Below are 23689 nucleotides of genomic sequence, written 5' to 3' on the forward strand. Positions count from 1 at the left end.
GGAGTTTATTTTCGTAAGGAGCATATGGAATATGCTCTAAGGAAACTGAATGATCGGAAGCCTATCATGTCTGGTTAGTTAAGATGGTGGAGGAATGTGAAGAAACCAGATTGTATCTTAATTACCCAGACAGCTACGTTTTTGCAGACCAATAAGAACTGGCTTTTCATCTGTATATTTGCTTGTGCATTTGAGGCCATGTGCACACGTTCAGGATTTTTCGCGTTTTTTCGCTATAAAAACGTGATAAAAACGCGAAAAAAATGCTAACCTATGCCTCCTATTATTTACAGTGTATTCCGCATTTTTTGTGCAAATGTTGCGATTTTTTCCGCGAAAAAATCGCATCGCGGAAAAAAAAGCAACATGTTCATTAAAAATGCGGAATTGCGGGGATTCCGCACACCTAGGAGTCCATTGATCTGCTTACTTCCCGCACGGGGCTGTGCACACCATGCGGGAAGTAAGCAGATTATGTGCAGTTGGTACCCAGGGTGGAGGAGAGGAGACTCTCCTCCACGGACTGGGCACCATATAAGTGGTTAAAAAAAAAAGAATTAAAATAAAAAATAGTGATATACTCACCTTCGATGTCTTCCCGCCTCTCAGGTGCATGCTGCCGCTTCGGTTCCTGTAGCTGGTGTGCGGTGAAGGACCTGCGATGACGTCACGGTCCTGTGATTGGTCGAGACCGGTCATGTGACCGCTCACGTGACCGCGACGTCATGGAAGGTCCTGCGCGCACACACCATCTATACGGAACGGACGCCGCTGAGGTCTGCAGGTGAGTATAAGCATTTTTTTTATTATTTTTAAACATTCTATCTTTTACTATAGATGCTGCATAAGCAGCATCTATAGTAAAAAGTTGGTCACACTTGTCAAACAGTATGTTTGACAAGTGTGACCAACCTGTCAGTTTTCCAAGCGATGCTACAGATCGCTTGGAAAACTTTAGCATTCTGCAAGCTAATTACGCTTGCAGAATGCTAAAAAAAACGCGAAAAAAACGAAAAAAAAACGCAAAAAAAAAATGTGGATTTCTTGCAGAAAATTTCCGGTTTTCTTCAGGAATTTTCTGCAAGAAATCCAGACGTGTGCACATACCCTGAGTGTTTGTGTCTGGTGGGTCAGGAATACAGACTTGCCAACTGATATACTATCTAACGTGCTGTGTAGGTCTGTAATGGTGACTGTACATTGAGTGTGTTGGGCTTTGTTTATTGATGTGTGCTTATATGCTAATAGTGCTACTTAATCTCATCACCATTGTTTGCCTTATCTTGATGTTGGACTGGGAGACCCTGGGTGATTCTGGGAGTGGCTTACATGCCTTGGGCTTAGAAAGACTCAGAGATCACATCCTGGAGTCTGAAGTAATACAGAGCTACGAGCCAGACATTCTGAAAACCACCCAACAGACAAGAGAAAGGACTGCAGCCAATTCATCATGGCACCATCACGAGGGACACTGATCTAGGATTCTATAGGATACAACCTAGGGGTTTTCGGCTCCGGTTGGAAGGACACAGATCTGATCCAGTGACCATCTCTGCACCATGGATATGTTTGGAGAAAGCCAGGGTTGGGACCCGCTGGTCGCCTGGTTCCATGGAGATGGTCAGATAAGCCAGGTGGTGACTCTAGTGTCAACTGGCTTTGGACCTTGTATGGACTCTACGGACAGTTCTTGGTCATCTCCCTATGCTTGTCGTTACCCCTTCTCTGTGCGTTCATCCAGAGATGGAGTAGCGACCCTGGGAGCTCTGACATCATGTCATATTGGAAATACATGGAGATGCAGTGATCTTTTATATGCGCCCATGTGACCCTGGGAGCCCTGACATCGTGTCATACTGGAAATACGTGGAGACGCAGTGATCTTTTATATGCGCCCATGTACCCATACAATTCCAGGCATGTTGGGAGTGTTCTGTTTGCTATTGTGTGCTGTGGTTCAATAAAGAATTGCCACCGTTTTACCTTAACCCTGTGTTTTCTGTGTAGTGTATTTCCCACTGGGAGATAGAGCGGGCGTTCATTGGTATGAGCCGTGGTCCATGCAGTCTTGTTAAAGACAGCCGGGCCAGCGGACGAGAGCACCCACTGACCCCGCGTCTCCGTAACAGCGGCAAAATCCCTCTATCGATTGGAAGACGAAAGAATTGCAGTTTCCAAGTAAACAGACATCATCTGGAGAATTAACTTCAGTCAGGTCAGCAATTACAATTGAGTTAAAATTACCAATTGAATTTCAAGATTTTGCGGATGTATGCGATTAAAAAAGTGCAGACAAATTGCCACCGCACCGACCATACGACTGCCCTGTGGAACTACTCCCTGGTGCCCGCGATTCCATTTGGGAATATTTATCCCTTGTCTGGACCTGAATTGAAAGCTCTTAAAGGGCCACTGTCACCCCCCTCCAGCCGTTATAAACTAAAAGAGCCACCTTGTGCAGCAGTAATGCTGCATTCTAACAAGGTGGCTCTTTTAGTTTTAGGTTCAAGCATACCCCAAATAAAACGTTTTTATACTTAGCCACAATTCCTGTCTCTAGCCAGGTAGGCGGGTCCTCACTCCCCAGCTTGGCCAGCTCCTCTGCCATCACTCACATCTTCCTGCGCTTTCGGCGCCGCCCCCTCAGCGCTGTTATCGTTTCAGATCCGGCGCCTGCGCTGTGTACTGGTGTCCTGCGCAGACGCAGTAAGCTCTGGCCGTCTGATGTAATGGCTGATACCAGAGAACAAAAGACATCCACAGAACACCAGGATGGATCTGCTGCACAGCAAATAGCTGTAGGACCTGCGATGATGTCACTGCCATGTGATTAGGGCAATCACATGGCAGTGACGTCATCGCAGGTCCTACAGCTATTTGCTGTGCAGCAGATCCATCCTGGTGTTCTGTCGATGTCTTTTGTTCTCTGGTATCAGCCATTACATCAGACGGCCAGAGCTTACTGCGTCTGCGCAGGACACCAGTACACAGCGCAGGCGCCGGATTTGAAACGATAACAGCGCTGAGGGGGCGGCGCCGAAAGCGCAGGAAGATGTGAGTGACAGCAGAGGAGCTGGCCAAGCTGGGGAGTGAGGACCCGCCTACGTGGCTAGAGACAGGAATTGTGGCTAAGTATAAAAACGTTTTATTTGGGGTATGCTTGAACCTAAAACTAGAAGAGCCACCTTGTTAGAATGCAGCATTAATGCTGCACAAGGTGGCTCTTTTAGTTTATAACGGCTGGCGGGGGGTGACAGTGGCCCTTTAAAGAGTATATTGATGAGAACTTAGCGAAGGGATTTATACGACCATCTTCCTCCCCAGCAGGTGCCCCAATCTTCTTTGTCAAAAAGAAGGCTGGCTCTCTCCGCCCATGTATTGACTACCGTGAACTTAACAAGGTTACTATTAGAAACTCTTATCCACTTCCACTAATTCCCGAATTACTCGAGAGGGTGCGACACGCCAAGATCTTCACAAAATTAGATCTCCGTGGTGCCTACAATTTAGTACGGATTCGCCCCGGGGACGAGTGGAAAACAGCTTTCCGGTCACGTTATGGACATTTTGAGTATCTCGTTATGTCTTTTGGTCTGCGCAATGCACCGGCTACATTCCAACATCTGGCAAATTATATTTTTAGGGACATACTCAATATTTTTGTTGTGATTTATTTGGATGACATTTTAATTTTTTCCAGCAATATCGAGGATCACCAGCGGCATGTGAGAATGGTTCTGGATCGTTTACGGCAACACCATTTATTCATCAAACTGGAGAAATGTGAGTTTCACAAAACGGAAATACAATTTCTGGGCTATGTTATTTCTCCCCAGGGCCTCAGCATGGATGCGAGCAAGACACAAGCTATTCAAGAGTGGCCAATTCCCAGGTCTGTGAAGGAGGTCCAACGATTCATTGGATTTGCCAATTTTTACAGGCGGTTCATGAAAAACTTCGGAGATCGTCGCACCCATCACTCAATTGACTCGGAAGAAGACGCCGTTTGTTTGGTCACCACAGGCACAACTAGCATTTTCTAAATTGAAGGCTAAATTTACTTCGGCCCCTATTCTCTTGCATCCAGACCCAGATCGGGCCTTCATAGTGGAAGTCGACGCCTCGGACTGTGCTATAGGTGCATACTCTCGCAGAAAACAGGTGAGAAAGATCTTCTACACCCTTGTGCTTTTCTCTCCCAAAAGTTGTCACCTGCAGAAAAGAATTATGACATTGGGAATAAAGAGTTGTTGGCGATTATAGCCGCATTCAAAGAATAGAGGCATCTGCTACAGGGAGCATCCCAACAGACTGTTGTGCTCACGGATCACCGAAATCTTGAATTCATGAGGTCGGCAAGGTGTCTAAAACCCAGACAAGCTTGGTGGAATCTGTTTTTTAATCAATTTGATTTCATTATTTCCTATAGACCAGGCTTTCGCAATGGGAAGGCCGACGCTCTATCCAGGATTCATTCGGATGACGTAACCTCAGCTTCGCCTTCAAGGACCATACTATCAGAATGAAACTTTGTAAGTGTGCTGCATAATCAAGATCTATTAAAGGATATTAAGGAGGCCTACGACACAGATTCACTCCTAATTAAACCACCTAATCAGGTAAATTTAACCTTGAAAAACGGCCTATGGTTTCAGAGACAACGTCTGTATGTCCCAGAAACAATGAAATTAAGAGTATTGAAACTGATGCATGACTCTAAGATCGCTGGTCATAGAGGAGTTCAGAAAACTCAAGAATTTGTGTCTCGTTTCTTTTGGTGACCAACTTTCCAAAAAGACGTGCGACTGTACGTGTCGTCATGTGAGGTATGTGCCAGATCAAAAGTTCCTCGCTCCTTGCCTACTGGACTATTGATAATAAAGCAATATCTGTATGTGGAGTGCAAGTCCTACAGATGAATCCACTGTTATTTATACAAATCAAAGCAAAAAAGTGGAAAATAAAACATAACTTTTAATACTATAAAGTCATAAAAGGCAATTCATCACCCAGTGAACATACAAGACGGGGCCAAGTCACTGCCATATCAAATGGACTCTCTGAAAAAAATGACAAGCCCTAAAACAGGATTAAAAGATCCCAACAATTATGTGGAATCAAACTGAACCAGAGTATACAGTGACCATACAAAGATATTGTTGGTTAGTCACTAACTCTGTATCTGCAGACGCATATGATAATAGTACACAGTAATAAACATTTGTACAAAGTAATCACTGTAACTAGAAAAGAAAACGGAACGGTCTCACCAATTCCATGAAGAGGGCACACGGAGCACCGAGTATTCCCCAGTCAGGTAAATAGCCGGTTACTGATGGGATGACAGTCCCTATGTCAAACCCTACGGGGCTACAATAGTCTATCCCCAGAGCTCCTGCCCTTACAAGGGCAGTCCACAGCTACCCCTGTATAGTTATAACATCAGTAACCGGCTATTTACCTGACTGGGGAATACTCGGTGCTCCGTGTGCCCTCTTCATGGAATTGGTGAGACCGTTCCGTTTTCTTTTCTAGTTACAGTGATTACTTTGTACAAATGTTTATTACTGTGTACTATTATCATATGCGTCTGCAGATACAGAGTTAGTGACTAACCAACAATATCTTTGTATGGTCACTGTATACTCTGGTTCAGTTTGATTCCACATAATTGTTGGGATCTTTTAATCCTGTTTTAGGGCTTGTCATTTTTTTCAGAGAGTCCATTTGATATGGCAGTGACTTGGCCCCGTCTTGCATGTTCACTGGGTGATGAATTGCCTTTTATGACTTTATAGTATTAAAAGTTATGTTTTATTTTCCACTTTTTTGCTTTGATTTGCCTACTGGACTATTGCAACCTCTTACTATCTCATCTCGTCCCTGGGGGTCTATATCAATGGACTTTTTCGTAGAGTTGCCTACATCCCAAGGGAAGAGCATGATTCTAGTAGTAGTTGATCGATTAACCAAAGCTGCTCATTTCATTCCTTATACCGGGTTACTGACAGCCAAACAGACTGCGGATCTTATCGTACAAAATATTTTTCGATTACATGGAGTCCCGGATGAAGTAATATCTGCTCGAGGGGTCCAATTTACTTCAAAATTTTGCAAAGTTTTTGTGCTGCTCTGGACATCAAGGTAAATTTGAAATCTGCTTTCCATCCGCAGTCTAATGGCCAAACTGAACGGACCAATCAAACTTTGGAGCAATATCTGCGTTGCTATGTGTGTCACTTACAAGATGATTGGGTGAGTCTGCTTCCACTGGCTGAATTCACGTACAATAACTCACAGATTGCATCTACCAAAATGTCTCAATTTTTTGCTAATAAGTGATATCATCCCAGCATTCCTCCTCGACTTCCGATAGACATGTCTGTACCTGCGGTAGCCGACTGCATTTCATCCCTGCAGCGGAATCTGGAAGTTCTGAAGCAGATGCTGGCCACAGCACAAGAAAGATACAAGAAGGCAGCAGACAGATTCCGTAAACCAGTACCCACATATAAGGTAGGAGACATGGTTGGCTCTCAATAAAGAACTTGAAACTCAGAGTTCCAAAAACTAAATTGGGGCAAAAATATGCTGGTCCGTACAAGATCAGTAGCATAGTAGTGAGTTCGGTAGCCTGCCGACTCAAGTTGCCTAATTCTTTAAAAATACATCCTGTCTTTCATGTTTCCCTGCTTAAACCGGTAGTGGCAAATCCTTTCTTCGGGAACACATCTGCTCCTCCTGATCCAATTCTCATAGATGGGCAGGAGGAATTCATCATGGAGAAGATCATCGATTCTCGGATTCATAGGGGACGACTTCAGTATCTGGTAAAGTGGCAAGGATATTCGTCTGAGGAGAATTCCTGGGAACCTCTAGAAAATATTCACGCTCCTCGTCTGATCAGACAGTTCCACAGCAGATACCCCAATAAACCAGATATAAGAACATCCAGAGGACATCTTTAAAGAGGAGAGTAATGTAAGGACTGAGACTGCATACCTATTTTTGTCTGTTCTTGTCCTTAGTTCTGTTGGATTCTGCCCTTACCCAAGATGGAGTGGCTGGCTTCACGGGGGCCATCTTGTTTCCTGTCTGATACTCCTTGTTTCCTGTCTGCTACATATATAAAGGAATTCTGCACACTATACCTTGCTTGTGTATCTTGTATCTCACTTGCTGCCAAGCGCAAGGACTTGCAGCCTGCTTGTTTCTTCTACTCATCGGGATACCCCACTTGCTTCTGGATCTACGTACCTCCGGAAAGACTCTGTTACTCTTCACCTGCTCTGCACCCACCTCTGCTACAGTCTGCCCCTCTGCTAGGAGCCAGCCCAGGCTCTGACCTCTGGATACTGCATTGCTGGACTTGAACTTGCACCCTCGGTCTGTACTTCTAATATCTGCATATTCTTGAGACTGTTTACTTGTTTATCTGTAAAGCTGCAGTTTGCATCAGTTATCTGAAGTTCATCATCCTACAATAATATATATCTTGAACTGTGATATACTCTTTGTCATCATTCTGACTCACGTCATCGGTCTCCATAGAACATTAGCATAATCTTATTACAGTGAGAGGAAGATTGGTGGATTTATCTGTGACTGTTGCTTGGGTTTGTAAGAGTGATAATTCCCTTTCCTTCTCCTACTTTGCTTTTTTCACATCCTCCACACTCAGGTGTATTTCTCTGTTATATATGAGTGAATATTTTTATGCCTGATATTTTCAGTTACCCTTGTTTGTGTTGCCTTGTTCATCTATTTGATGTACTGCACTGCACAACTGCTCCCCTTTTCCCTTTGTGGGGGAAGGGAACAGACGGAGGGCCGATTCAAGAGATAAGGCAAAGTACATGGCCCCAGCATCTTCACCTTCAGAAGTAAACCGGGGAACAGGGTAAGCTAGGGTGCCCTTTAGCGTTAGGGACAGGGAATGAGCCCCTGTCCCGGGTCACCCGACATCCAAGTCATGTTTCTGAACATGAATCCGAAAGTGCCAAATTTACTGTATGTTTGGCAATCATTTTCTGAACATATTCTCTTATCTCCACTACCTATCCATAAATTCAGGCTTTAAAAAGAGGTATTCACATCTACTCAGAAATTCAGACTTCAGCCAAAGAGAGGTATTCACACTAGACACATAGGTTCCCAGCAGTTTTGAGACCACTTTATCGTTGGCTGCTGGGCATGCATTAATTGGCCAAATTATGTACTAAGCATCTTAATTTTTTCAATTTGATGGGAGAGTAGTAGTCCCATCAGCCGATGCCAGTGACCGGAGGTAAATTTTTTACGTACAGTCACTGCTGCAGGCTCACCCTGTCATTTGCATGAGAGTCGCAGCTCTCTGACCAGCTGTAATGATTTAGCCACCGATTAGAGGCCGTGTCTGCCGCACTGTCATGTACTGTTCTTGACAGCATGGCAAATACCTGGTGTTCGGGCCTCCTATTCAAGTGAAAGGGTTCCGTATTCAGGTACTGTTTTTAACTGTTCGGTCGAACCCTGAACATCTAGGGGTTCGCCCATCACAACTCATGACCGCGTATAGCCCATTTGGGATCTTTTAATAATAATAATAATAATAATAATAATAATAATAATCTTTATTTATATAGCGCCAACATATTCCGCAGCACTTTACAATTAAGCGGGGACTTATACAGACAAATTCAATACAAGTTAAGACAGACAAATTCAATACAAGTTAAGACAATTTAAACAGTGACATTAGGAGTGAGGTCCCTGCTCGCAAGCTTACAATCTACAAGGAAATGGGGGGACACAATAGGTGCAAAGTGCTTGTTATTTCAGGCCTGGCAATTATAATACATAGGGATTTTCATACAAAGCTGCATGATCCGGTCATCAGCCCGTGTGTTTAAGTGCAATAGTCAAGTATCAAGTGCAGTTATCATGTGCATGGAGGGTGTGGAGACAGATGAATAGTAGGGTGCATATTCAGAGTGATATTTGGAAGGAGGGAACAGGGCAAAATTAGTTTACTGAGTAGTTGATGTGGTAGGCTTGTTTGAAGAGATGGGTTTTTAGAGCGCGCTTGAATAGGTCGGGGCTAGGTATCAGTCTGATCGTCTGGGGAAGTGCATTCCAGAGAGCTGGTGCAGCACGAGAGAAGTCGTGTAGACGGAGGTGTGAGGTTCGGATTACGGGGAATGTTAGCCTTAGGTCATTTGTAGAACGGAGGGCACGTGTAGGGCGATAGACAGAGATGAGAGAGGAGATATAAGGCGGTGCAGAACTGTGGAGGGCTTTGTGGGTGAGAGAGAAGAGTTTATACTGGACCCTGTAGCGAATGGGTAGCCAGTGTAATGACTGGCACAAGATGGAGGCATCGGTGAAGCGGTTAGACAGAAATATGACCCTGGCTGCCGCATTCAAGATGGATTGGAGAGGAGAAAGTTTGGTAAGAGGGAGACCGATCAGAAGAGAGTTGCAGTAGTCCAGACGAGAATGAATAAGAGCGACAGTAAGAGTCTTAGCAGTTTCAAGGGTGAGAAAAGGTCGGATTCTGGAGATGTTTTTAAGATGCAGGTGACAAGAGCGAGTGAGTGATCGGATATAGGGAGTAAAGGAAAGTTCGGTGTCGAATATCACCCCAAGACAGCGGGCATGCTGCTTGGGAGTTATGGTTGAACCCTCTAGGGTAATTTCGATGTTGGGTAGAGAGAGGTTAAATATTTTAGTCAGGTGAGTGGTGACCACTGGTGAGAGAGACTGCAGGAGAGGTGAAGGAATGGGGTCACTGTTGCAGGTTGTAGGCTGAGCAGAAGCGAGGAGCTTGGAAACTTCTTCTTCTGAGACAGGCTCAAAGATGTCTAGTGAGCTTGAGGTGCGGAGAAGGGGATCCAGGCACTGAGGAGATTGCGCTGAGATATCCAGATGGATGTGGTTGATTTTTTCTAGGAAGTAAGTGGCCAGATCCACTGAGATTGGTGATGGGGGCCTGTACTTTAGGTTTCAGGAGGGAGTTTAAGGTTTCAAAAAGTCGTTTTGGGTTGTTGGATAGTGAGGTGATGAGGGTGGTGAAGTAGGATTGTTTGGCCACATAAAGGGCAGAGTTATAGGTTTTGAGCATGAACTTATAGTGGATGAAGTCTTCTGATAAGAGAGACTTTCTCCACTGCCGCTCTGCACACCTTGAACAACGCTGAAGAAAGCGTGTTTGCTTAGTGTGCCAGGGCTGCCGTTGTCTGTCGGGTCTTTCTGCGTGTAGAAGGTGCTGCTTCATCTAGGGCATTCTTCAGTGTATTATTGAAGTGTGACAATGCTAAGTCTGGGCAGGAGAGGAAGGAGATGGGGGCTAAAGATGTGTGGAGATTGTCCATAAGCTGCTGGGTATTAATGGAACGTGTATTTCGATAAGTGTGGTAAGTGGGGGTGTCCCGAGTGAGGAGACAATTCTTGACAGAGAAGGAAAGAAGGTTGTGGTCCGAAAGAGGGAGAGGGGAGTTAGTAAAGTCGTGCAGTGATCCGGGACGGGAGAAAACCAGGTCCAGAGTATTCCCGTCCTCATGCGTAGGAGAATTAGTAAACTGTGAGAGGCCGAATGAAGAAGTTAGAGAAAGAAGATGAGGCAGATTGGGAGAGGGGATAATTGATGGGGATGTTAAAGTCTCCCATGATGAGGGTGGGGATGTCACAAGATAGAAAGTGAGTAAGCCAGGTGGCAAAGTGGTCTAGAAACAGGCGGGAGGAGCCTGGAGGGCGGTAAACAACCGCCACCCGCAAGGAGAAGGGCTTAAAGAGTCTGACGGTGTGGACTTCAAAGGAAGGAAATGTAAGTGAGGGAACCAGGGGATGACCTGGAAAGCACATTGTGCTGAAAGGAGCAAACCAACACCCCCACCCTGTCTGTTTTCAGGTCTGATGGTATGTGAAAACTTCAGCCCACCAAACGAGAGAGCGGCAGCAGCGGTGGTGTTTGAATGTTGGATCCAGGTTTCTGTAATAGCCAGAAGGTTAAGGGAATTAGAGAGGAAAAGATCGTGAATGTAAGTTAGTTTGTTACACACAGACCGAGCATTCCAGAGTGCACATTGGAAAGCTATAGGAGAAGGCATGCACTGAATGTTAATAAGATTAGCAGGGTTTCTATATGCAGCTGGAGGAGAGTAAAGTAAGCTGGTGGAGGGGGGGCCAGGGTTCGGGGAGATGTCACCTGCAACTAGTAGAAGGAGAAAAAACAGAAAGAGCAGGTGGTGGGATGATTTGTATGAACGTTTTGAGTGCTGCATGGCGGTAGTGGCTGGTTTGGAGTGGGTAAGAAATGTCAGTAGAGCCTCAGCGTTATACATGGGAGAGGGGAGAAGGGAGGGGTGGATATAGAGTGAGTGCCCAGAATGTGTTGAAGGGCGGGCGAGTTGTGAGTAGGCAGAAGTAAAAACCAATAAGAAGCAGATTGATATGATCAATGCATAATGTATTATGACTGACCAAGACTGATTGTTTGTTAAACTTATGCACCTTACCTGTCTCCTGCCCTGTCCAACTGCCATTGTATAACTGCCATGCACTTTATACCGTTGCACTTAATATCTGTTGCACACGCGAACCCGCACGCGTACTATCCCAGCCAGACTAAATATATATGAAATGAAGTGACTGCTAGCATCAGAAACCAAATGGCCACAATCTTTTCCCAACATCACTCCACCAAACCCGCCACTTGTGACCAAACAAAATTCCGCCACCCCCCACTTAACGCTAATTATGCAATAAAAACATAACATGTTAATTCTTTGGATAATTTTGGCCACAGCGGCCAGTTTATTAACAAACAAAAATAATTATTATAATTATAACAAAACATCTGAAAACTTGAGGGGGAGGGTTCTTGGAACTAAAAGATCTGGCATCATATATGTATAGGCAAAAAATGCCCCAAACTTTTTAACCAACACTTTTTTACCCTCAGCCGTGACCACCAGTTCGAGGGCACAATGTAACCCTTTTCAGGGCAGACCAAAAACCCCAAAGCTGCCGAGGACAATCCCCATCCAGAGCCCGTAACCACAAGCCAGATCAACCCCCATCCAATTGACCTTCCTCCAATAACACATCAACTCCAAGAACCCGCCCCCCCGCCAACCACGAACAGCCCTGACCACCTCAGGCTCGTGAGTGCCCCACCACAGCCAGCGCCCTTTCGACTCCCTCCTGCAGGGCGAGCGCCCACAAATCAACACCGATATCATTCAGGTGCACACCATCCTCTCTCCAAAAATTGCCGACCCCAGCCTCCAACTCAAAATGCCTCACCGCAATTCCCCCATTCCTGGATACAAACTTCGCCACTGCCCTGTTAAGTTTTATCCTGGCCCTATTAATGCATTTCAAGGATCGAGCCAAACTCCATTGCTTCCTAGGCACGATGTCAGACCCCACCGTGAGAACTCCTGGATAAGAGACCCACAATCTCAAAAAATCAAAACAGATGTCTCTAATCAGTTCCCTAACCGGTTTCGCACCCAAATCATTCCCCCCCATGTGCACCAGTAAAATATCCGGAGCTCTATCCAAACGCGCGGCCCGGGAAAATTATGGCAACACCCTGTTCCATAGCATGCCCTGAAACCCCAACCATCGAATCACTACAGTATCACGGCTAAAACCTAGCTGCCTGCCATCTGGCCTGATGTCGGCCCACGCTGCACCCCAAAACACGAACCAATGTCCAAAAATCCAGGTCAATAGCGGGGGACGACCTAAAAAACAGAAAACAATTACATACCAGAATAACTCAATACACCCCAAAAACACCTAACGATGCACGTAAGTCAAATAACGATTAGAATTCCATCTCCCAATCCGTTTAATCACTTCGGCTCCTAGACCCAAAACGTCTGCCTCTGTAGCAGCCCCAATTCTAAAAAAGTGAGACCCGAAGGACCCACAATCAAATCCCAACTCAGTCAAAATCTTTTTTAAAACCGCCGAAAATTGAAAACGTGACAGAAAGGTCCCGTCTTGGTGACAAAGCAGCGGCCCCGATCTACAGACAACAGACTCCAGTACTCCTCCAAACAACGTTGCGGGCACATCAAACATCCATCGACCCTCCCTAAGACCACCCGCTTACCCTTTCCATACCTGTCAGTTTTGGACCGCCGAATCAAAAAATAAATACCTCCTGCCCAAAATTCAACGTCCTCTGCCAACAAACCTTCTGCCCTAAGTTTGCTAGGAGACACCAGCTTCCCCAATCTCAAAGCCCCAAAGAGCGCCCAAGAATAAGCCAACCTAAACAGGGAGGCTTCGAAATGAGAACAACAAATTCTCCCAACTACGTAACCCAACCTCGTTAACAAGCTGAACGAAATGGGTCTGCGCTTGTCAACACTAACGTTCCCGCTATGAAAACCCTTCGGAGCCTGTGTTATCAGAAAGTTTTTGGTAATATCGACCGATCCCTGCAGCTTAAAACCAAAAGCCAAGCCTGCCATAAATGTATTCACTTTTGATACGGACCAACCCCACTCCGCCGCTTTGCCCACCAAAAACAATATCACCAGGGTCCTGTCACTGTCGGATTCCACCCCTCCCCATTGACCAGACCAGCTTTCCCAGATCTCCCAAGCTGATTTGTAAGCTAGCCACGTTGAGCTCGAGACTGAGAACTGAATCAACCGACCTCCTCGTCCGCAACAATTTTCCACAAACGTGAAGGGCATACCACTCCTGAGGCGTCCACGTCTGGCGCCAACTCCCAGAACCGTTCCAACTGTGAACGAGACAAAGCATCTGCTATTGAATTTTGCACACACGGTACGTGTACCGCAGAAATGTATGCATTCAATTCCAAACATCGCAACACCAGCTCCCTAATCAATCTAATCACCGGGGGAGAGGAAGAAGTTAGACTATTGATAATAGAGACCACGCTTAGATTATCACAGTGAAAACTGACCTTCCGATTTTGAAAAATGTCACCCCAAATCACAACTGATACCACAATTGGGAACAATTCTAACAGTGCAAGATTCTTGTTGAAACCCTGTTTCTGCCAACCATCCGGCCACAACCCGGCACTCCACCGACCTCCACAATACACACCGTATCCCACCAAACCGGCTGCGTCCGTGTAAATCTCGAAATCAAAATCATTCACAGTTTCCAGCTGAATCAACGATCTACCATTGTAATTTGATAAAAAACGCTGCCAAACAACCAAATCTTCTCTATGCTAATTAGTTAAACGAACAAAATGATGTGCCGCCCTGATTCCGGCCATCGCCAACGACAACCTATGGCAAAAAATCCTACAAATGGGCATAATCTGGCACGCAAAGTTCAAACGTCCCAAAAGAAACTGCAACTCCTTTAAAGTCGCCTTACGCAATCGACCAATCCTGTGTACTTCCTGTACCAGCAACAAAAGCTTGTCCTCAGGCAACCTACACTCCATTTTCTCTGAAAAAAACTCAAAACCTTGCCAACGGCACGCCAAAGAGCCTAGCCATCCACTTCATGGTAGCCAACAAATTCCTGCATATGGCAGAGCCCGGGGGACCAATAAACAAAAAGTCATCCAAATAATGAATGGTGGAAGGAACTCCGGTAACGTCCCTAATCACACATTCAAGAAAAGTGCTAAACGTCTCAAACAATGAACAAGAAATCGAACAGCCCATAGGCAAACATCTATCTAAATAAAAACCACCATTCCAAAAACAACCCAGCTAAGGAATGCTATTTGGGTGAACCGGGAGCAACCGAAAAGCCGATTCAATATCCGTCTTAGCTAATAAAGCCCCTTTACCATACCACCGTACCCATTGTACTGCTGCGTCAAATGAAGTGTACACCACTGAACATAACTCCTCATCTATGCCGTCATTAACTGACCTACCCCGTGGATATGACAAATGCTGGATCAAGCGAAACTTGTTCGGCTCCTTCTTAGGCACCACCCCTAATGGTGAAACAATCGTGCCTTCAGTCGGCAAAGAACTAAATGGCCCAGCCATCGTACCCAGTTCCACCTCCTTCGCCAACTTACTGCTGACCACTGCAGCATGCAGATCTGCTGACCTCAAATTCTTGGTAGTAAAAGGAACCGCATGATTAGGAGCCAGAATCCGAAAACCATCAGAAAACCCGCGTAAAAAAATTCCCACCTTTTCTTGATCCGGGTATCTATTTAGATAAGGGGCCATCTTTTGAAGCCTCACTGGGGTCTCCCCCTTGACTGCCACCCACTCCAGGCTTACCCCTTGCTTTCTTGAAACATTTAGATGCTCCGTGAGAGCCTCCGTTGCAATGGGAACAAACATGCTTAAATTTGCAGGAGTTCCCGTACTTACATTGGCCGTCATTAAACTGCCAACATGTTCCTGACTTCTCTTTCCCTCCCTGGGCCCTCTGCCCTCCGCTGCCATGTCCTAACTGTTGGTTGCCGGCGCCACCGCTCCCATGAAAGGACTGCCCATACCTCATGGGGCCATGACTTTCAACCAAAGTCCAATGTCCTTTTGATCCCATTTGATTTCTGGCCTAACCGCCTTCCTCTGATGGAACTGCTCGTTATAACGCAGCCACGCCTGACCCCCATAGGTACGATGTGCCTCGCCTATCGAGTCAAAGTAACAAAAAAGACCTGAACAGTTGTCTGGAAATTTCTAGCCTATTACACTAGCCAGTATCACAAAAGCCTGTTGCCAATTAACGAAAGTTTGCGGAATCAACCGCCACCTCCTCTTCTCCTCCTCCTTTTTACTATCCTCCTTCTTACCCTTGTCCAAGTTAAACTTTTCTAAAGGAAGGAGGGAGAAAATCTCCACATACTCATCCTTCCAAATTTTCTCCTTCACCTCCTTCTTCAGATGCGCACCAAGCGGACCCTCAAAGCATACATACACCTCCCCTTTCGCTCTGATGTCCAACTTTACTGTATCCCCCTTATCTTTCTCGGTCTGCACTGACACCGATACACTGGCGGATGACGCCTGTGCCGACCCCCCCTGGCCTTGCTGTGTCGCTCACCACCCACGATCCAATACCCAAACTATGTAACCAGGCTCCCAGCGGTGAGCCCCCAGCCCCTTCCGCAACTCCCCCTTCTAGACTTCTCAAAAATGCGACACCCCAGCCAGAATATCGCTAATTCTCGACACCACAGGGCCCCCCACCCCCGCTAGCGCGCCGATGTCAGCTGCTGCACCCTGACTTCCCCCAACCTCACCTAACCAACCCTCCGACGGTGACAAACGAGACATGGACATATACTCACGAGGCTGCGCGGGTGCTGTGTCTCCACCAGCTGGACATCCAGACTCTTGCTGTTCTCCATCCACCGGCTGCTCGCTCCCCACGTCGTCCTCTTGCTGCTCCAGGCCCACACCCCTGGCCTCCACGTCACCAGGATGGACGGAAGCAGGGGATCCTTGCCGCTCCCTCGACCATCTGATGGATCTGGATCTGTAAGCAGTAGCAGCCTCCCGTAGCCTGCCGCCCGTCAGTGCGCTGCTGTCATGCCCAGATAGAGAGCCCGGCAAAGCATCTGGAGGCTGCCTGCCCTGCTCTGCCTGCCGCTCCGCGTGTCAGGTGCCCTTCTTCTGGCTGTTCCCCGGGTATCTGCGGCCGCAGACACCGCCGGACTTCTTCTTGCAGCTGTTGCAGCTGCCTGCCTCCCTCTCACCGCCGCTGGCCGGGCCACACTCTCCGGTGCTTCGCCGGCACTGCTAGGCCCTCTCCTGGCCTGCACCAGCCCCCGGCGCAGGCCGAACTTCCAGTGCGGCCTGCATTTCCGGCGAAGCCTGGCTGGCCGCAGTGCTCCTTGTCTCAGTGGTGCGCCGCCGGCAGAGTGGGTGCCTGGATTCCTGCCGGAGGTGGAGCCAGGCGGGCCGGCTGCAGCCCGCGACGCGATCTCCGGCGATAGCCGCTCAGGGGGCCTGGTCCTCCGTGTCCTGCTGCCCCGCTGACCTGCATCGCCCAGCAAGGAAGCCAGCTGCTCCTGGAGCCAGCCGTCCCTTCGCGATCTTGCCATGTCCCGCAGCCTGTCTACCAAGACATCAACAGACTCCATGGTAAGTCTGTCCAAAGGAGGGGGGTGTTAGGAATCGAGTTTCCTCTGCTGCACAGGGGGAATCTCGATCCGTGTCTGCTGCGGTCTCCCATTCTGCATCGGCCGCAGTGGAGCCTGCTCAGCGGGGACGTCGGTCCCAGCGTCTCACTGAGACCGATACTGTGCAAAGGGTTACTGCTGCCTCTCCGGGCTCTGCTTTGTATGCTGCACTGATCTGCGGCGAGCAGGCTTTTCTGGGACTAAGTCCTGCTTTGCACACACTGATCATGCCCAGGGTAAGATCTCTCAGTGGAGATCAAGGGTCACATGCTCAGGTACTGCAGCCAAATCTATTGGTCCTTTTAGGAAGGTCCTGTAGGTGTGCAGGCTCTGTGGCAGCCTCTCATTGGTCCTTCTAGGAAGGTCCTGTATGTGCTGCAGCTATTTAAGGCTCGCATGGCCGCACGGCCATGCACTAGTATCTTCCTAAGTTATGTGCTTTGCGCCAGTGTGGTCATGTGTTTGTATGTGTTCAGGGACCCGGCTGAAATAAGCCCCTAGAATGCTGGCACCTCCGGCGAGGAGATTGTGTTTGTGTGTATTTAGGGACCTGGCTGAAATAAGCCCCTAGAATGCTGGCACCTCCGGCGACGAGTTTTGTGTGCATGCATGACCACTGACTGCTCTCATTTGGGTAGTTAGCCTGTGCCTCTGTGAAAGTCTAACAGGGCACAGAGCTTTGCTTTCTCAGCCACTCTGTGAAGCTAAGAGAGCTGGTTCATACCGCCATATAGTGCTGCCATTTACTTAGCAGCAGGTTCTTTCCTGCATGGTGGATCCCGAGTTGCGAACGCACCAATCCCATCTAATAAATATATTCGGTGGGTTCCGCCAACCCTAACTATACTATCGATCTGGCTAAGTAATGGCGGATGAACAGCGATTGCAGGGGTACATCCAGCTGCTGGAGGGCCGGTTGGCGTCTCTTGAGCGTGCAACCTCGGCGGTGGATGTTACCGTAATAGCTGTTCAGGCTGCTAGCATGGCTGCAGCAGCTTTACCCACTGCCACCTCTGTTCCGACCTTATCTCACCTCCCATTGCCTGAGAGATACTCTGGGGACAGTAAGTCCTGTAGGGGTTTCGTGAGCCAGTGTGGTATACATCTCGAGCTCCTGGCTGCACGTTTTCCCACAGAGCGGGCAAAGGTGGGATTCATAATCTCTCTCTTGTCGGACAGGGCGTTGGAGTGGGCTATGCCGCTGTGGGAGCGCAACGATCATGTGGTGCGGAGTGTTCCTCGGTTTCTGGACACTCTGAAACAGGTCTTTGTAGGACCTCAAGTCACCCATGATACAGCGCTCCAACTGCTGGCTTTGACTCAGGGTTCAACCATGGTCACGAAAAAAAGTATATTACCTATATTGCTGGATTAGTGTAAACAACGTCTCACCAAAAAAACTAATACCATAAAAATAATTTTTATTAAACTGCTTTTTTTAAAAAAATATAACCAATGACCTAAAAACAAACCACACCAAGCAATAATTAATCAACTATACTAGACAACACTCGCAGGTGGGCATGGGGGATGGGTATCCCTGTTACACCCTAATAATCCCTATCTGTACCCTACCTGTCTGCGGAGGTTGGCACCCTCTTGGACGCAATGTGGCGCCCCCGCTCCTCGGCGGCTTGCCCTTATCTCCCTAGCAAATCCCTTGTATATACACCAATAGGGGATTCACGAAAAATGCCACTACACAGGGATACAGCACACAATGACTTTTCTTGATTATAACCAAAAAAAAGGAGAGTAGGACAGCAATATACAAAACCAACCAAAAAAAGTGCAGTGAATAAAACCAATCTGATATTCTGGGAGCATAAATATAGATATCAGGATATCTTGCCAAAAAAAGTGCAGTGAATAAAACCAATCTGATATTCTTGGGCGCCATTTTGCGTCCAAGAGGGTGCCAACCTCCGCTGATAGGCAGGGATTACTCTAGGGACCTGGTAGGCAAGATATCCTTATATCTATATTTATGCTCCCAGAATATCAGACTGGTTTTATTCACTGCACTTTTTTTGGTTGGTTTTGTATATTGCTGTCCTACTCCCCTTTTTTTTGGTTATAATCAAGAAAAGTCATTGTGTGCTGTATCCCTGTGTAGTGGCATTTTTCGTGAATCCCCTATTGGTGTATATACAAGGGATTTGCTAGGGAGATAAGGGCAAGCCGCCGAGGAGCGGGGGCGCCACATTGCGTTCAAGAGGGTGCCAACCTCCGCAGACAGGTAGGGTACAGATAGGGATTATTAGGGTGTAACAGGGATACCCATCCCCCATGCCCACCTGCGAGTGTTGTCTAGTATAGTTGATTATTGCTTGGTGTGGTTTCAACCATGGTCAGCCATTTTACGGTTCACTTCCGGACATTAGCGTCTGAGTTGGAATGGCCAGATAAAACCCTCATTCCCGTATTTTGGAGGGGGCTGGCTGACCATGTGAAGGACGCTTTGGCTACTAGGGAGATTCCCGCCACACCGGAGGAGCTCATAGCTGTATCAACTCGCATAGACCTTCGTTTTCATGAGCGAAGGTTGGAGCAAGCCCAGTGTAGGCAGAGGTTTCGGCTGGCTCCCACCTTCGCCAGACCTCTGGAATCTCCAGTCCAGGCGTCCGAGTCACATGAGGCCATAGAGGTGACACGAGCGGGACCCAAGTCCCAGTCCGCTCGTGCACATAAGGTCTGTCATGTTTGCCGGCAGTCAGGACATCTTGCCTCCAAGTGTCCTCAGCGGTCGGGGAAACGTCAGCGTCTAGTGGCAGTTGGAGGAGGTACACTAGACACGGCGACGTTTGCCTCAAAGTTGTCCTTCAAGGGGACAATTACCTTTGGCCCATCCACTCTTATGGTAGAGCTATGCGTGGACTCTGGGGCGGAGGGTAATTTTATGTCATCCGCTTTCGCCCAGCATCACGCAATACCCCTGGTTATGCTCGCCAAACCAGTAACCGTTCGAGTGGTAAATGGGTCGACACTACCCTCTCAGATTACCCACCAAACCATTCCTATCACGCTTTCTGTGTCTCCATCACATCAGGAGATTATCTCCCTATTAGTCATTCCTGAGGGAATTGATGAGGTCCTGTTGGGGATACCTTGGCTACACTATCATTCTCCTCATATAGAGTGGTCCTCAGGGAGAATTTTGGGATGGAGTAAATCCTGCGAGGGTAGATGTCAGAGGGAGTGCATTCAGGTTGCTACAACACAGGTACCCGCAGATCTTTCCTCTCTCCCCAAGCACTATTGGCCCTATGCAGACGTGTTCTCCAAAAGGGCTGCGGAGACCCTTCCGCCTCACCGCCCCTATGACTGTCCTATTGACCTCTTGCCTGGTGCTGAGCCTCCCCGGGGTCGAGTCTATCCGTTATCTCTCCCGGAGATGGAGGCAATGTCCCAGTACATCCAAGAGAATCTGAGTCAGTGTCACCTGCAGGGGCTGGGTTCTTCTTCGTACAGAAGACTGGAGACTTACATCCATGCATAGACTACAGGGGTCTTAACGCCATCAGGGTTAAGAACAAGTACCCATTACCACTGATATCTGAGCTTTTTGATAGGCTACGGGGAGCAAGGGTATTTACAAAATTGGATCTGCGGGGTGCCTACAATCTGATTCGCATCCGTGAGGGGGACGAATGGAAGACGGCTTTTAACACCAGGGATGGGCACTATGAATATCTGGTGATGCCCTTCGGGCTCTGTAATGCTCCAGCCGTTTTCCAAGACTTTGTGAATGACATTTTCCGGGATATGCTCACCACCTCGGTCGTAGTCTATCTGGATGATATTCTCATCTACTCTCCAGAAATTGCCTCTTATCGGAGAGATGTTCGCAAAGTCTTCGACCTCTTACGGGCAAACTCCCTCTACGCCAAGTTGGAGAAGTGTGTGTTTGAGCAGGAGTCCTTGCCTTTCCTTGGTTATATCATCTCTGCCCAGGGTTTGGCTATGGATCCTGCCAAGCTACAGGCTGTGATGGACTGGCAGGAACCCCATTCTCTTAAAGTGGTGCAGCGCTTTATGGGGTTCATTAATTACTATCGCCAGTTCATTCCACACTTCTCAACTTTGGTAGCTCCCTTGGTTGCCATCACCAAGAAGGGAGCAAATCCCAAGTTGTGGTCAGAGGAGGTCTCCAAGGCCTTTCTCTCGATTAAGTCACACTTCGCTAGCGCTCCCATCCTACATCGCCCCGATGTAGATAAGCCATTTATCTTGGAGGTGGATGCCTCATCCGTTGGTGCTGGAGCAGTCCTTTTCCAAAAGGATGCTCAAGGTCGGAAGCATCCTTGCTTCTTCTTCTCCAAGACCTTCACACCAGCGGAGAGGAATTATTCCATCGGGGACAGGGAGTTACTAGCCATGAAGTTGGCTTTTTCAGAGTGGAGACACCTCTTGGAGGGAGCTCGCTTTCCCTTCCAAGTGTTCACTGACCACAAGAACTTGGTATATATACAGACGGCCCAGCGGCTGAATTCTCACCAGGCTAGATGGTCCCTGTTCTTCTCCCGGTTCCATTTTACTCTCCATTTTCTCTCTGGGGAGAAGAACATTCGTGCTGACGCTCTCTCCCGCTCCGTAGTGTCATCTGAGGAGGAGCCTCGGCTTATTGTCCCTTCTGAGAGCCTGAGAACTGTGGCTCCGGTTTCGCTAGAGTCTGTGCCCCCGGGCAAGACTTACGTACCAGCGAATTTGCGACCGGAGGTTCTCTCTTGGGCTCACTCGTCCAAGAGGACATCTGAGCTTTTGGCGAGGATGTACTGGTGGCCGCATATGGCCCGTGACGTCGGGGACTATATTCGGGCGTGTGTCTCCTGCGCCCAGAATCGGTCTCCTCAGCAATGGCCTCCTGGGCAACTTTACCCCCTGCCGGTGGCAGACAGGCCCTGGGAGATGGTCAGGATGGACTTCGTGGTGGGTTTACCCAAGTCTCGTAGCTGCACCATTATCTGGGTAGTCACCGATCATTTTTCTAAGATGGTGCATTTGGTGCCACTTCCACGGTTACCTTCTGCACGGGCCTTGGCGGCGTTGATCAGAAAACATATTTTCCGCTTACATGGAATGCCTGATAAAATTGTCAGCGACCAGCAACCAGTTTGCGTCTCGGTTTTGGAGAGAGCTCTGCCATTTACTCAGCATAGAGCTGAATCTCTCCTCTGCATATCATCCCGAGATGAATGGGTTGGTAGAGAGAACCAACCAGACTCTGGTGACATACTTGCGACATTTTGTCTCTGCTAGGGAGGATGACTGGGCGGAATTTGCCTTGAACAACGCCATAGCCGATTCCACTAGTCAGACTCCTTTTCTCCTTAATTACGGCCAGCATCCGCGTGTCCCTGTGCCCATGTCCGTGTCATCCACCGATTCTAGGGTGGCAGACTGGACTGGAGACACGTGACATCTGGGACCGCACACAGGATGCCATCCGGGCCTCCAAGGAGAGAATGAGGGTTTCGGCTGATACACACGCTCCGACCTATGCTCCTGGCGACTTAGTGTGGCTCTCCGCCCGTAACATTAGGCTGCAATTTGAGTCCACTGAGTTTGCGCCTTGCTACATTGGCTTGTTCAAGGTTCTGGAACAGGTCAACCCTGTGGTCTACCATTTGGCTATTCCTCCACGCCTTGGTATCATCGATACTTTTCACGTTTCCCTCTTAAAGCCCGTTCATTTGTCCCAGTTTTCTGAGTCATCTGCCGGGACATCGGGTTCATCCACGGATGAGTTTGAGGTGAATGCTATCGTGGGGGCAAGGTGGTACGTGGCAAGAAATTTTATCTCGTAGACTGGAAGGGTCACGGTCCAGAGGATAGAACCTGGGAGCCTGTGGAGCACATTTGGGCTCCGCTGCTCATTGCAGCTTTTGAGCGTAGCGAGGCTCAAGGAGGGGGGGGCCCTAGGAGGGGTGGTAATGTTAGGAGTCAAGTTTCCTCTGCTGCACAGGTGGAATCTCGATCCGTGTCTGCTGCGGTCTCCCATTCTGCATCGGCCGCAGTGGAGCCTGCTCAGCGGAGACGTCGGTCCCAGCGTCTCACTGAGACCGATACTGTGCAAAGGGTTACTGCTGCCTCTCCAGGCTCTGCTATTGTACCCTGCACTGATCTGCAGCGAGCAGGCTTTTCTGGGACTAGGTCCTGCTTTGCACACACTGAGCATGCCCAGGGTAAGATCTCTCAGTGGAGATCAAGGGTCACATGCTCAGGTACTGCAGCCAAATCTATTGGTCCTTTTAGGAAGGTCCTGTAGGTGTGCAGGCTCTGTGGCAGCCTCTCATTGGTCCTTCTAGGAAGGTCCTGTACGTGCTGCAGCTATTTCAGGTTCGCATGGCCGCACAGCCATGTGCTAGTATCTTCCTAAGTTATGTGCTTTGCGCCAGTGTGGTCATGTGCTTGTATGTGTTCAGGGACCCGGCTGAAATAAGCCCCTAGAATGCTGGCACCTCCGGCGAGGAGATTGTGTTTGTGTGTATTCAGGGACCTGGCTGAAATAAGCCCCTAGAATGCTGGGACCTCCGGCGAGGAGTTTTGTGTGCATGCATGACCACTGACTGCTCTCATTTGGGTAGTTAGCCTGTGCCT

At 48.1% G+C, this 23689-nt stretch overlaps 1 protein-coding gene and 1 long non-coding RNA gene across 3 annotated transcripts in view; one reads left to right on the plus strand and one right to left on the minus strand.

The window, feature by feature from the left end:
- The window catches only part of LOC143767646 (uncharacterized), a 383745-nt gene that overhangs the window by 108644 nt on the left and 251412 nt on the right, over positions 1 to 23689 (minus strand). The gene's annotated exons all lie outside the window — the stretch shown is intronic.
- LOC143767719 (uncharacterized) lies at positions 3689 to 7495 on the plus strand. 2 transcript variants are annotated; one of them, XR_013213753.1, is made up of 4 exons: positions 3689 to 4161; positions 4430 to 4619; positions 6175 to 6516; positions 6706 to 7495. It is a non-coding gene; the product is annotated as an uncharacterized LOC143767719 (long non-coding RNA). The 2 variants fall into 2 exon arrangements; XR_013213752.1 differs by having other exon boundaries at positions 3689 to 4619.

Source organism: Ranitomeya variabilis, chromosome 4, assembly GCF_051348905.1.
Source record: "Ranitomeya variabilis isolate aRanVar5 chromosome 4, aRanVar5.hap1, whole genome shotgun sequence".
In the NCBI taxonomy this organism is placed as follows: domain Eukaryota; kingdom Metazoa; phylum Chordata; class Amphibia; order Anura; family Dendrobatidae; genus Ranitomeya; species Ranitomeya variabilis.